This window comes from Haliotis rufescens, unplaced genomic scaffold (genome assembly GCF_023055435.1).
Source record: "Haliotis rufescens isolate VD_foot unplaced genomic scaffold, xgHalRufe1.0.p SCAF_12, whole genome shotgun sequence".
Classification (NCBI taxonomy): Eukaryota; Metazoa; Mollusca; class Gastropoda; order Lepetellida; family Haliotidae; genus Haliotis; species Haliotis rufescens.
The window spans coordinates 32,618,720-32,632,212 of NW_025963802.1; the positions used below are offsets into that span (position 1 = coordinate 32,618,720).

General features: G+C 41.3%; 1 protein-coding gene across 1 annotated transcript in view; it reads left to right on the plus strand.

Annotated features, from left to right (window-relative positions):
* The first annotated feature begins 4,983 nt into the window (after positions 1-4,983).
* Positions 4,984-13,493, plus strand: part of LOC124111912 — an 82,941-nt gene continuing 74,431 nt past the window's right edge. Inside the window, exon 1 of the mRNA XM_048393551.1 lies at positions 4,984-5,049. The gene's annotated coding sequence lies outside the window, so the exon portion shown is untranslated. The remainder of the gene's footprint in view (positions 5,050-13,493) is intronic.

The following is a 13,493-nucleotide window of genomic DNA, read 5'->3' on the forward strand; positions in this document are numbered from 1 at the left end:
CACAGGTCTAATGCGTGGCCTTGAACCAGAATGTATTTCGTTGGCTTCCGTCAACTTCCATTGATGTACAATTTTTGATGAAAGTCGGAATTATAAGGGATTGTATCGGGAGACGTCAATTGGTCAGACTACGTGATAACATTGCTCTTTATATAGAGAGAATCCATTGGTGGTTGACATACTGTTTGTTTTATCGAGGGGTTAAGTTTGAAGTGATCTTTTCACGAGCGGCGGATGAAGCGAAACCTGTTCAGGGCCTCACTACTGCCGTCAGTATGGCATCCGAGATCGGAGACCGCCTCCGTCGTCTTGTGGTGGTGCGCCTGGAGGCTGGAGGCTGGAAGGTCCGGGGTTCGATCCCCGACCACATCATACCAGATACGTTAAAAGATGGAACTTGTTGTTACCCTGCCTGGTCCTCTGCATTAAGGGGCTAAAACAAGGAACATGTACGTCTCTGTTTAAGTGCAATAGTCTTGAAGAAGTAGCTAAACCCCATTTCACCTCACCTCACCGAGATCGGCAATAGTTATAGTAAATAGAGAGAAAACTAAATTTGGGATTAAATAATTTATAAAGCATATTAGAACAAATATCTTGAAGGGAAAATGTCTAAAGCCAATATTTGAGACGTTAAAACGTTAAAACATGCTCGTATTCCGGAAACAACCGAGAGGTAATGAGCACCGTTGTCATCACGTGACGTGACGTCATAGTGGCGACTTGCAGACGATCACTGTTTCTGTGTAGCGTTTGGTAGATGACTAGCGTTTGCTATTGCATCACCTATAAATGCCATCGACGAAAACGTTGAATTTTCGCTCAGTGACCTTACAGATATTCGTCCATATTGATATGAGCCAGTGGTTAGTCAAAATAGTCTTAAACAACAGCGAGGAAAGCGCGGAAGATCTACCGGGTAAAGACAATCAGCCTGATGCCAACACGGAAAGACTAGGGGATACACTAGAAGTGTAGAAGTGATGCAGGTGTCAGACGTTTACCACTTCTGTGAAACCCACGAGTACGGGCATGGTGCTGACAAACCTAGAAACAAAATCGGGGCGAACCGGGATTCGAACCAACAATCATAGGTTTTTTCTGGCGTGTCCAAGGGACGCAACTCTGCACAGCGAATCGCGGCGCCTCAGACGACTGGGCCACCCGTGCCCCAACTCTTTATTTAAACTGACAGTTAATATCTGATAATTTAAATCTGACATGCTGTAATATCGGTCGTTGTTAAACAATAATCTAATCTTCTGTTTTCTTTAACGAAACTAGTTGTGTTGCGGTGCTTGATTGATATAATACAATTATCACCGATGCCCCTTGTCGTACCTGGTGAGCTAACAATGTCTAAGATAACCATGAGATAGATGCTTTCGACACGTTGCTCTTTGGTTTAATTCAAAGAACAATACTTTTACATATTATGCCAACCCATTTCTGGTATCCTTCGCCATGATATTGCTGGAACATTGCTACAAGCGACGAAAAGCTACAAGACTCACGTATAAAGCCAACGTGTTTGCAGTGACTCCCATAGTGACTCCCATAGTGACTCCCATAGTGACTCCCATAACAGCACGAAACAACCATGGAGTTATATTTACTTATCAAACAACACTTTAACAACAATTTCGAATTTCGATATACATGAGGTGAGGTGAAATGGGGTTTAACGTCGCGTCCAAGATTATTGCAGTTATATAGCGACGTGTATGCACGTGTATGTGTGTGTGTGTGTGTGGCTGCTTGTACATGTACTAGTCCGGATTGATGCCGTTTATAGTGACACTGAGATACCATGCCGCAGTTTAACATGTATACCCCACTCAGACACAGTATACTGACTCCGAGCCGACCAGTCCTTGTTTTAGCCCCTTAATGCCGAGCGCCAGACAGGGTAACAACAAGTACCATCTTTTAACTTGTTTGGGTATGACGCGGCCGGGGATCGAACCCCGGACCTTCCGCTCTCCGGGCGGACGCTCTACCATTAAACCACGTAGGCGGTCTCGATATACATGGAGTTTGGTTATATGACTATATAAAATTACATATAATTATATGTTCAACCAATTCACCAATTTATCTAAAACATATTACAGACGTACACACGCAAGCCCCTTGCTGTTTGAGGAGACCTTTGATTTAGTCATTTGTGTAAACTTCAACAGGACCGCACTATTTAGTAACACCTTCATTTCAAGTTAGCGGCCACAGGCCCATAGGACATACCATCCAGGATTACAATTACTGATAAAGGGACTCATACAATTTCATTGCATTAAAAATTAGGTTATAAGATAAAAAGACATCAGGCGAACAAAGGATTCCAGTGACGGATTTACAAAGTATTTAAGGTCATTGCTTATTATAAATAGTCTTCAACAGCAACAGCGGTCACCGTCAGTATTATTTGTGTAACGTGGGATCGTTTTGACACACACACACACACACACACACACACACACACACACACACACACACACACACACATTTCAAACAGCGCTACAACAGAGGTGAGGAATACCCATTTTACATCATATTCAAAAGAAAAAAACAAACTTGACAGACATAAACATATCAACATATTCTTTCATTTAAATTAAATTGATTGCGGGTAATTAAATCCTACCTACACTTCAAAATACACGAAGATCGAATCTCTGACACCTGACAAAGCACACGTCAGCTAACGGAACAAATTGTCAGCTTACAAAAAACTACGACAACATAATAAGCACAAACGTTCACCATTATAACAGATCCTTGCTCGAAACTACAGAATCGATACAAAACGATCGATTTATGGTCGTTTGGAATAAATCGCCTTCAAAATGTGGACGTTTCAATAATGTTATACACCAGACCTTATCATCAACAAACACTGTATTTACGTGTGCTAAAATACCCGACGGTATAGTTATTCCTAGTTTTCAGTGCCACGAAAGCCATTTCTTGTAAGTAACAGAGAAAGTCATCGCTCTCTTCGACAAGAACCTGACAATTATGAAACTAACCAGATCTCCTGATCCGATCGCCACAGACCGTCGCACTTCCATCGATGGTCAATTCTTATTTATTCTTGACAAACTATACTTTACTGTAATTTATTTCTATATAAACACTGTTATTTCCTTTACAAAACTGAACGTTGTCCACTGAATGAAGTGCACTGGCAACCAAGTACAGGGCTAATCATGCTTTATTGTCTATAGAAGATAATAGACGTTGTTAGAGAGTTCATAAATCATAGGTCTGTGAGTGCAATAGCCTTAAGGGAGTTGGTGTAATTGCCCACAAGACACAGCCAGAGGATAGACCTTGTTATGATATAGGAATAGTCAACGTGTTTCCTTTTCTCCAGCTAGTATTTGTTTGCTCCTGAAATAATATATCCAATACAGCCCATGCAAGCCTATGACATTTTGCAAGTCTGAAAATGAAGAGAGTCTCTGGGCTCCTTTTTCTTATATTTTATTACTATAATTTAACAACTGTTTTATCCGTAAAATATGACCATTTCAGAGACTAGATGTAAGTCTACACGTGGGTGATCATCCACGTTGTTCATCCATTTTGCTGATATCCTATTATCAGTTGTCATTGTGACCAACCGATACACATATGTCACACTTCAGAGTTGATCCTCCACTTGTTCGTCCATTCAGTTAATATTCCTCCAGTCAACAGTCATAGTGAACAACCGATACCCAGGTAAGTCACGCGTCAGAGTTGATCCTCTCCGTTGTTCATCCATTTTGCTAATATCCTATCATCAACAGTCATTGTGACCAACCGATACACAGGTAAGTAACACGTCAGGGTTGATCCTCTCCGTTGTTCATCTATTTTGCTGATATCCTATCATCAACTGTCATTGTGACCAACTGATACACAGGTAAGTAACACGTCAGAGTTGATCCTCTCCGTTGTTCATCTATTTTGCTAATATCCTATCATCAACAGTCATTGTGACCAACTGATACACAGGTAAGTAACACGTCAGAGTTGATCCTCTCCGTTGTTCATCCATTTTGCTAATATCCTATCATCCACAGTCATTGTGACCAACTGATACACAGGTAAGTAACACGTCAGAGTTGATCTTTTCCGTTGGTCATCCATTTTGCTGATATCCTATCATCAACAGTCATTGTGACAAACTGATACACAGGTAAGTAACACGTCAGAGTTTATTCATGATAAACTGCAACATGACTTCTCAGTAGGATAGCACTATAAAATCGTCCGGACTATTACAAGCAGGCACCGACACGTGCATGCTCGTCGTTATATAAGTGAAATAATCTTGAACGCGTCGTTAAACCCCATTTCATCTCATTTTATGGAAAATGTGTCTTTTTATTCTGTGAAACCTCTTTAACCCAGAAGCACCGTCTTCGGAGCGACTACTGTTTGAGGCGTCAACATATGTGTGCATTTACATGTGCAAAAGAACTGTTCTCAACAGCAATGATTCGTTGAATATCACTTGGTTTTAAATAACAGGGCTTCACTCCTAATGTACATACTCTTCTCAGTAATAGCCCGGTATCCGTTTTATCGGGGTCAAAACTTACAATACAATGAGTACACGTCAAACCGTTGAAACAAAATCGAAAAGGCTGTCGCGGGAGTTAGTGTTAGGTAGATTTAGTTGCACTGGTAGAGCCAGGTGCAGTAAAATGATAGCATTGTAAATAGCTACGATAAAATGTAGTATACCCCTGTTGATTACAAACCTACATTTCAGACCTAGAACCAGAAACTAACACGCACTCATGAAGTGTGTGTACCTGTCTAAGCAGGCTGTAACGTGTCCCAATTGTCAGTTAACGCATTGTCACCAACCCCGCCCCCGTTCCCACCGCACCCCCACTCCCCCAACCCCCAACATATGATGACTTTAAGACAAGTCTGAACGTATATTATAAACAGATCATGTCGTGTCGTAACATGTTATAATGATGTAATCTGCACACCAGTGCACTCCAGACAAATTTTCCGAAGCAGAAGCTTTGTAGCCCAAACCTGTAGGTAAGTCAGATACAAAAAGTGTATATATCAAAGTACATGATATTACTATATTTGAGGTAACTAAACTACGATTTGAGTGTGTCTGTCAGAGTGTCTGTGTGTGTCTGTCAGTGTGTGAGTGTGTCTGTCAGAGTGTCTGTGTGTGTCTGTCAGTGTGTGAGTGTGTCTGTCAGAGTGTCTGTGTGTGTCTGTCAGTGTGTGAGTGTGTCTGTCAGAGTGTCTGTGTGTGTCCGTCAGTGTATGAGTGTGTCTGTCAGAGTGTCTCTGTGTGTCTGTCAGTGTGTGAGTGCGTCTGTCAGTGTCCGTCTGTGTGTGTGTGTGTGAGTGCGTCTGTCAGAGTGTCTGTGTGTGTCTGTCAGAGAGTCTGTGTGTGACTGTCAGTGTGTGAGTGTGTCTGTCAGAGTGTCTGTGTGTGTCTGTCAGTGTGTGAGTGTGTCTGTCAGAGTGTCTGTGTGTCTGTCAGTTTGTGAGTGTGTCTGTCAGAGTGTCTGTGTGTGTCCGTAAGGGTGTGAGTGCGTCTGTCAGAGTGTCTGTGTGACTGTCAGTGTGTGAGTGTGTCTGTCAGAGAGTCTGTGTGTGTGTCTCTGTGATGGAGTGTGTCTGTCAGAGTGTCTGTGTGTGTCTGTCAGAGTGTCTGTGTGTGTCTGTCGGTGTGTATGTGTATGTCTGTCAGAGAGTCTGTGTGTGTCTCTCTGTGATAGAGTGTGTCTGTCAGAGTGTCTGTGTGTGTCTGTCAGAGTGTCTGTGTGTGTCTGTCGGTGTGTATGTGTGTGTCTGTCAGTGTGTGAGTGTGTCTGTCAGAGTGTCTGTGTATATCTGTCAGTGTGTGAGTGTGTCTGTCAGAGTGTCTCTATGTGTCTGTCAGTGTGTGAGTGTGTCTATCAGAGTGTCTGTGTGTGTCTGTCAGTGTGTGAGTGTGTCTGTCAGAGTGTCTGTGTGTGTCCGTCAGTGTGTGAGTGTGTCTGTCAGAGTGTCTCTGTGTGTCTGTCAGTGTGTGAGTGCGTCTGTCAGTGTCCGTCTGTGTGTGTGTGTGTGAGTGCGTCTGTCAGAGTGTCTGTGTGTGTCTGTCAGAGAATCTGTGTGTGACTGTCAGTGTCTGTGTGTGTCTGTCAGAGTGTCTGTGTGTGTCTGTCGGTGTGTATGTGTGTGAGTGTGTCTGTCAATGTTTATGTGAGTGTCTCTGTCAGTGTGTGTGTGTATGAGTGTGTCTGTGTGTCAGTGTTTGTGTGTGTGTATCCGTGTGATTCTGTCAGTGTGTATGTGTGTGAGTGTGTTTGTGTGTGGCTGTCAGTGTGTGTGTGTGCATGTGTGTGTCTGTCGGTGTGTGTCCATGTGTGTCTGTGTGTATTTCTGTCAGTGTAGGGTATGTGTGTGTGTGTGTCTGTCTGTCGGTGTGTGTCCATGTGTGTCTGTGTGTATTTCTGTCAGTGTAGGGTATGTGTGTGTGTCTGTCTGTCTGTCGGTGTGTGTCCATGTATGTCTGTGTGTATTTCTGTCAGTGTAGGGTATGTGTGTGTGTGTGTCTGTCGGTGTGTGTCCATGTATGTCTGTGTGTATTTCTGTCAGTGTAGGGTATGTGTGTGTGTGTGTCTGTCTGTCGGTGTGTGTCCATGTGTGTCTGTGTGTATTTCTGTCAGTGTAGGGTATGTGTGTGTGTGTGTCTGTCTGTCGGTGTGTGTCCATGTGTGTCTGTGTGTATTTCTGTCAGTGTAGGGTATGTGTGTGTGTCTGTCTGTCTGTCGGTGTGTGTCCATGTATGTCTGTGTGTATTTCTGTCAGTGTAGGGTATGTGTGTGTGTGTGTCTGTCGGTGTGTGTCCATGTATGTCTGTGTGTATTTCTGTCAGTGAAGGGTATGTGTGTGTGTGTCTGTCTGTCGGTGTGTGTCCATGTATGTCTGTGTGTATTTCTGTCAGTGTAGGGTATGTGTGTGTGTGTGTCTGTCTGTCGGTGTGTGTCCATGTGTGTCTGTGTGTATTTCTGTCAGTGTAGGGTATGTGTGTGTGTGTGTCTGTCTGTCGGTGTGTGTCCATGTGTGTCTGTGTGTATTTCTGTCAGTGTAGGGTATGTGTGTGTGTCTGTCTGTCTGTCGGTGTGTGTCCATGTATGTCTGTGTGTATTTCTGTCAGTGTAGGGTATGTGTGTGTGTGTGTCTGTCGGTGTGTGTCCATGTATGTCTGTGTGTATTTCTGTCAGTGAAGGGTATGTGTGTGTGTGTCTGTCTGTCGGTGTGTGTCCATGTATGTCTGTGTGTATTTCTGTCAGTTAGGGTATGTGTGTGTATCCTTGTGTGTGTGACTCTGTGTTTCTGTGTTTTGTTTAACTCCGCATTCAGCAACGTGCACTGTATGTAAAACTTTCTGGTAATCGTGGGTCGTTGCTTTGGTGACAAACAGGAATAGCTCATGGCAGACTAACTGAATGGAGAACCTTCAGAACAAAACGTTTTAATAGTAGGGGCAAACCTAGATACATAATCGGGGCGAAACTGTGATTTCAACCTACGGCCACCCGATCCACAGGCTGGTCACACGTCAGAGTTGAATCAGTCAGACGTTCTGCGTCCATTCAGTTAATATTCTCCCAGTGAATAGCCATTGTGACCACCCGATCAACTTTTAGTCTAACAACAAGCATTGGAGCTCAAACTAGGACCTAAATTCATTTCATCCGAGACACTATTACAAATCAAATCCTGAATTTATGAAAGGAAATTCGCAAATATCTCAAGGAAAACGGCAACAGTGTCAATGATTTATCATGATGATAACGTGATTAGATAAGAACTAAAATCTAGATCTCAGGACCCTGTTAATAAGGACATTACCGTCCAAATGAAGACCGTATTATCGTATCTTGTTATGAAAATATGTTACATATATATAGTAACCTCACTTTGCAACCACACTGCAAGGTATTGAAGGTTATTATTAAGCACAGGGGAATGTCAATAGCTCACACAGTGGATATAATTAGTGAGTGAACTCAAATAAGGATTAATGAGTCTCCATGATCATGTAAGGTTTGTTTACTTCTTCATAATCGGCGACAAAACCTTTTCCATATTCAATAGAGATGGATTGTACGATTCTGACTATATCATGAGTATGTGTTATGAATCACTATCAAATAGTGATGATACCAGGTGTTCGCGAAAAAGGTGGGCGTATCCTGCCCCATCAGTGGCACCAGTCACAAACACACGCAAAGGCAAGTCAACCTAAAAAAACCCACAGACATCGGACATCATTTTTGTCACTGATACGTAAAATTTTGAAATGTCCTCAACATGTCTATCATAAAAAAAACAACTTTTGAAGGCTTTACTAAGGACGTCTAACAACTTCATTGCAAAATGACAAATGCATTTGCGAATGTCGAGTTTATTCCCAATATCGCAGTTGATCATGGTATTTGGTAGGGGATGGAGGTATACATTTCCTTGAGTCAATCGTTTACTTACGTCCCCTCATCTACATCGCCAACCCACACCAATATACCCCGAAAGAATAATCAGGTTTAGATTGGTTGACAATCAAATAATATATATAGTAGTAATGATATTATTCAGTAATGAAGTTATTCAGTAGCATATATTTAGTTCGGCATTGACAGAGTTAAATAGTATTTTCACACGATTTAACACTAAATGCTATATCAAGTTACATCGGATTATACAAGAATTCAATGCATGTTGAAACGGGTTGTCCCATGCACGGGGTACGATGACACGATGTGTTATCTCCTAAGTCACCAAGCCCTAGCCACGCATACTTTTATGTCGCCTGTTTCGACTAGCATAGGTTGCTGGGGACCATTTCTAGCCCGGAATCCCCACGGCTTTCGAAGCCAGTAAACGTTACAAATGCGACGATAAAGCTACCTAGTCGCCGCGTCTAAGTATGATAGGTTTGTATATCCTGAAAGAATTGAGCGCTGAAGGATGAGATGGTCATTGTACCTGTGATTAGATATCCAAAACTTAACTGCATTTGTATGTAGAGGGCGGTCGGTTAGCCTAGTGGATAAAGTGTTTGCTCGTCACGCCGAAGACCCGGGTTCGATTCCCAACATCGGTACAATGTGTGACGCCCATTTCTGTCGCGCCGAAGACGCGGGTTCGATGCCCAACATGGGTGCAATGTGTGAAACCCATTTCTGGTGTCCCCTGCCGTGACATTGCTGGAATATTGCTAAAAGCGGCGTAAAACCACACTCACCCACTCACTTGTATGTAGAACTCTTTGGTAACCGTAGTGCTAGTAAGACCTAAATATTGATCGCTGAAATTATCATTGTGCCTACGATTAAATGTCACTGCATTTGTGTCCGGAAACGGTGCCAAACAGGAATAGTACCGCCGCTGTCAATGCTGATGGTGGTCATACCCGATACTGACTTGTGAACTGACAATTGCCCCTTGCTCCTTTCAGTCTGAGATGACGTTGAGAGAGGACATGTGTGGACACTGTCATGATTTTTATGGACATCAATATATTGTCCTCTTGTTAATTCGATCTGTGTTTGCGCTTATCTTGTGTGACATGAAAGCTGTAGTGTTACACGCCGCTTTGAAGAGTATTCCAATTACAACACGGCGTATCCAATTAATGTGGCAGAAAGCCCGAAGTGAATGCAGGCTTCAGACGTTTACCACTTAAGTGAAACCCAAGAGAACTGGTATGGTGCTGACAACATAATCTGGGCGACCCGGGATTCGAAGCAACAATCATAGGTTTCTGGCGAGCCCAAGGGACGCAACTCTGCCACCCGTGCCCCCTTATTATCCCGAAGCATAAAGAGTTGATAAAACTATCCATAATGTTATAATGTATACCTATTAAATTGTTACATCCATCACAATTTATGATGAACAGTGAAACCTTGTTAATCCGGATTTTACGTTCCCGGTTAATTCGTCCGGACTAATTACACATTTCCGGAATAATGAATCTTGGGTATGTAGTAATATCCTTTCATAATATTTAAACGCTCCTAGCAGTGATCATCCAAAAACCGCAGTTTCCGAATAAACGGGTTCCTGATTGACGGGGTTACACTGTACGCCAATCAAGCAGTTCTATTACCTTCATTATACAGAGGTAAACACAAGGCACAAATCTTACAACTTTAGATAGTGTAGACAAGTTTTATTTTAAGTGAAATAATTAGAATGAAATACATAATACAGTATTTGAATGCAAAGTTGAAGATTTACTTTCTCACTGACGTTGGAATTTGATGAGGTGAGTTATAAATAAAATTTGATATTTTAAATTTCCTTTACAGAGACTTCCTATCTCCAACGAAATGTCAACCACCAGAGGTCAAGCTCAAAGGGCAGCTGAGACTCAAGCTGAAGCTCAAGCTGAAGCTCAATGTTCAACGAAGGTCATTAAAGCATGTAGAGATTTGTTAATGGATCTACGAATTCGCAGCATGATAGGGTCTTATATGATGTATGACCAGTCAGACAAATACAGTAACATGGCGTTCTGGATGCTCATAGCAGCTAGTGGAATAATGGGCGTGGCTGCAGGGGGCTTATCCCTGGCCATCCCTATACCGAAGGAAAAGATCCCTTTGATATCTAAGATAACCATAGGGATGATCACTGGCTCAAGCGGCACCTTCAAAGCTGGCAGCATGCTTCTTCATGAGACGTTTGAGGAGAAGCAGAAGCTCTTCAACGAGACAGGTGCAAAATGGCAGAAACTAGAGTTGAACATCCGTTACTTCCTTGATACTACTGAGGTCCAAGACAACTTAGATAAGTACGAAAAATTCACAAAGGAGTGTATAGAACAACGGTGTGAGATATGCTATATGGCAAGACCAGAGAAGAGCATCTACGAAAGGTATAATGAACAATTGCCCAGTGTCGCTGCGGATCGATATAAGAATAAGAGGGAGGTCGTCGCAGAAATTCGAGCTGAACTTGAAAGGAAGAATCCTCCTCCGAAAAACCCGGAGATGAGTGATTTATCTATTTAACCTGACACTTTTTTTTGCAACGAATGCTTTCTCGCTACTTTATGCTTTGAAGGCAACTGATGTACCTACACGCATGTAAGACAAGAGTAAATCTTAATCTTTACGATATAACGAATTATCTGTGATGGCATGTTGTATGTCCTTAATGTAATATGTTCCAGATATAAGAATGATAGATATTAAGGGTAATACCTAGCCACTTTATCCAAATTTCTCGCCTCTTACGGCAAGCAACAGTGTGATGTGATCTAATGCTTACCCGGAATATTATGAATTGGAGTCAAAAGCAAATAAGAAAATAAAATAGTACTGTGAATATTAAAACTTGTCAAAAGCTGAAGAAATATGAACATAGTGTAACACTCTAAAATTTTAGCTTTTTGAAAATTCTTTAACTTTTAATTGTCATAGGATAAAAACTGGAAGACACTTTATGATAAGTACCTGTAAATACTTTGTTGACGTTCTCCTTTTAATGTCTGTTTACAGTCCCGTTATAACGGTCTTTGAAAAGTCGGATAACCATGCTGATGCTATAACAGCTATTTCATAATAGAACATGCTCCCTCTACTAAGCTTTCAGAAAGCGTCTTTTTACGGACGACGTTTCAAAACTTGACGCATCAATGACCACAATGATGTCCGATGTAATTCGCTATATTGACTTGTACCATATGTTCCATGTTTTGTTTTCTTTATCAGGTGAACAATTGACTTCCATGAATTTGCGACGAGTGCAACCGCTTGGGCAGAATATATTTACCTAGTCTCAGCACTATTTGATAGTGATTAATAAACTATAAAAGTCAAAGCCAGGGAATAATCAGTCTCGATTATCCGCAGATTTCTTTGAGCACAAAAGGCAAAATAGGGGCGATTAAATTATGTGAATAGATCATTGAAAATCAATGACACCATGTGTTCGCGAAAAAGTAAGCTTGTCCTGCTCTACCGATATCATCCGCCACTCACATAATTTAAATTAAACAAGTAAGTGAAACAATTTACCGTTCTATTGGATGACGTTGGGGTCACATAGAGAGCCTAGTAGTCGGGTGGTTAAAGCTAAAAGCAAAGGTTGGATTATCAACTTAAGTGCAACGTGTGAAGCCCAATTCTGGTGTCACCCGTTTTAGTTTTGCTGGAAAACTGCTAACAGTGGCATAAAACAACACTCAATCACCAAGTGTTCGCTCAAAAGGGTTAACATATCCTGCTGTAGTGGTAGCATCCGCCACTCACACAGTTTGCATAAAAAAAGTAAAAACAGTGAAAACATACTCATGATATAGTCAGAATCACACACTGGACTATGCTACAAGCAAAGATTTCTTATGAATATGGAAATGGTTTTGTCGCTTTTATGTATGTAGTTATCTTTTATTATAAACCTGACATTTTCATTGTTGTATCGATCACAAATGCTTTTTAACGTTTAATGTTAATTTTTAAACATGTAATATAATTGAACTATTGTTAAAGTGAGCGCTGATTCCACCAACAATGTCATTTAGATCATTTAGATAGATCATATAGATTATGTATTTTCATTAAGTATGCAAACATGGTGTGGGTTATTTATTATTGATGTACGTCCTGAAAAAGCTGACTGTCGCTTTCTGATTCTGAATGTTAACAATTTATAAGATGGAAATGGATCGAACATAAGTTTTGCAATTTGTCTACACAACGTCCTGCATTATTGAATATATTTTGTGCGTAGTGCTTATCTTAATATTTATTTGCTTTATAATATACTTGTGGTTATTTAATATGCTTGGAAATAAAATCAATTAAATAGCAATATTCCATCGTCTTGTTTCCCAAATGTAGATACTATTTCATTTATTTCAAAGATAATCCATCTTTTTTTCTGAGTTGAATACACACCGTGTAAGTTTTCGGAATTGCCTAATCTTTTATGTGAAAGAACTCGGTCTCATATCATAGAATTGGAAAGAAATTTTTCGCCATTTTGGAGTGAGATTGTATGGTATTGTATCTTAAAATTATGTCAAAGATGCTTATGGCACATGAGGTTCTGTGGTTTGCTTGCTTGTTTGTTTGTTTGTTGTTTAACGCCGCACTCAGCAATATTCCAGCTATATGACGGCGGTCTGTAAATAATCGAGTCTGGACCAGATAGTCCAGTGATTGACATCATGAGCATCCATCCACGCAATTGGGATACAATGACATGCATCAACCAAGTCAGCGAGCCTGACCACCCGACCCCGTTAGTCGCCTCTTACGACAAGCATAGTCGCCTTTTACGGCAAGCATGGTTTGCTGAAGACTTATTCTACCCCGGATCTTCGCAGGTTGAGTTTTTATGACGTCCGCATAACCACAAATGACTCCGACAGGGAGACAAGCATGCACTACTTGGGAAACATTTTGCCACTTACTTCTACAGGGAGACAAGCATGCACTACTTGAGAAACATTTTGC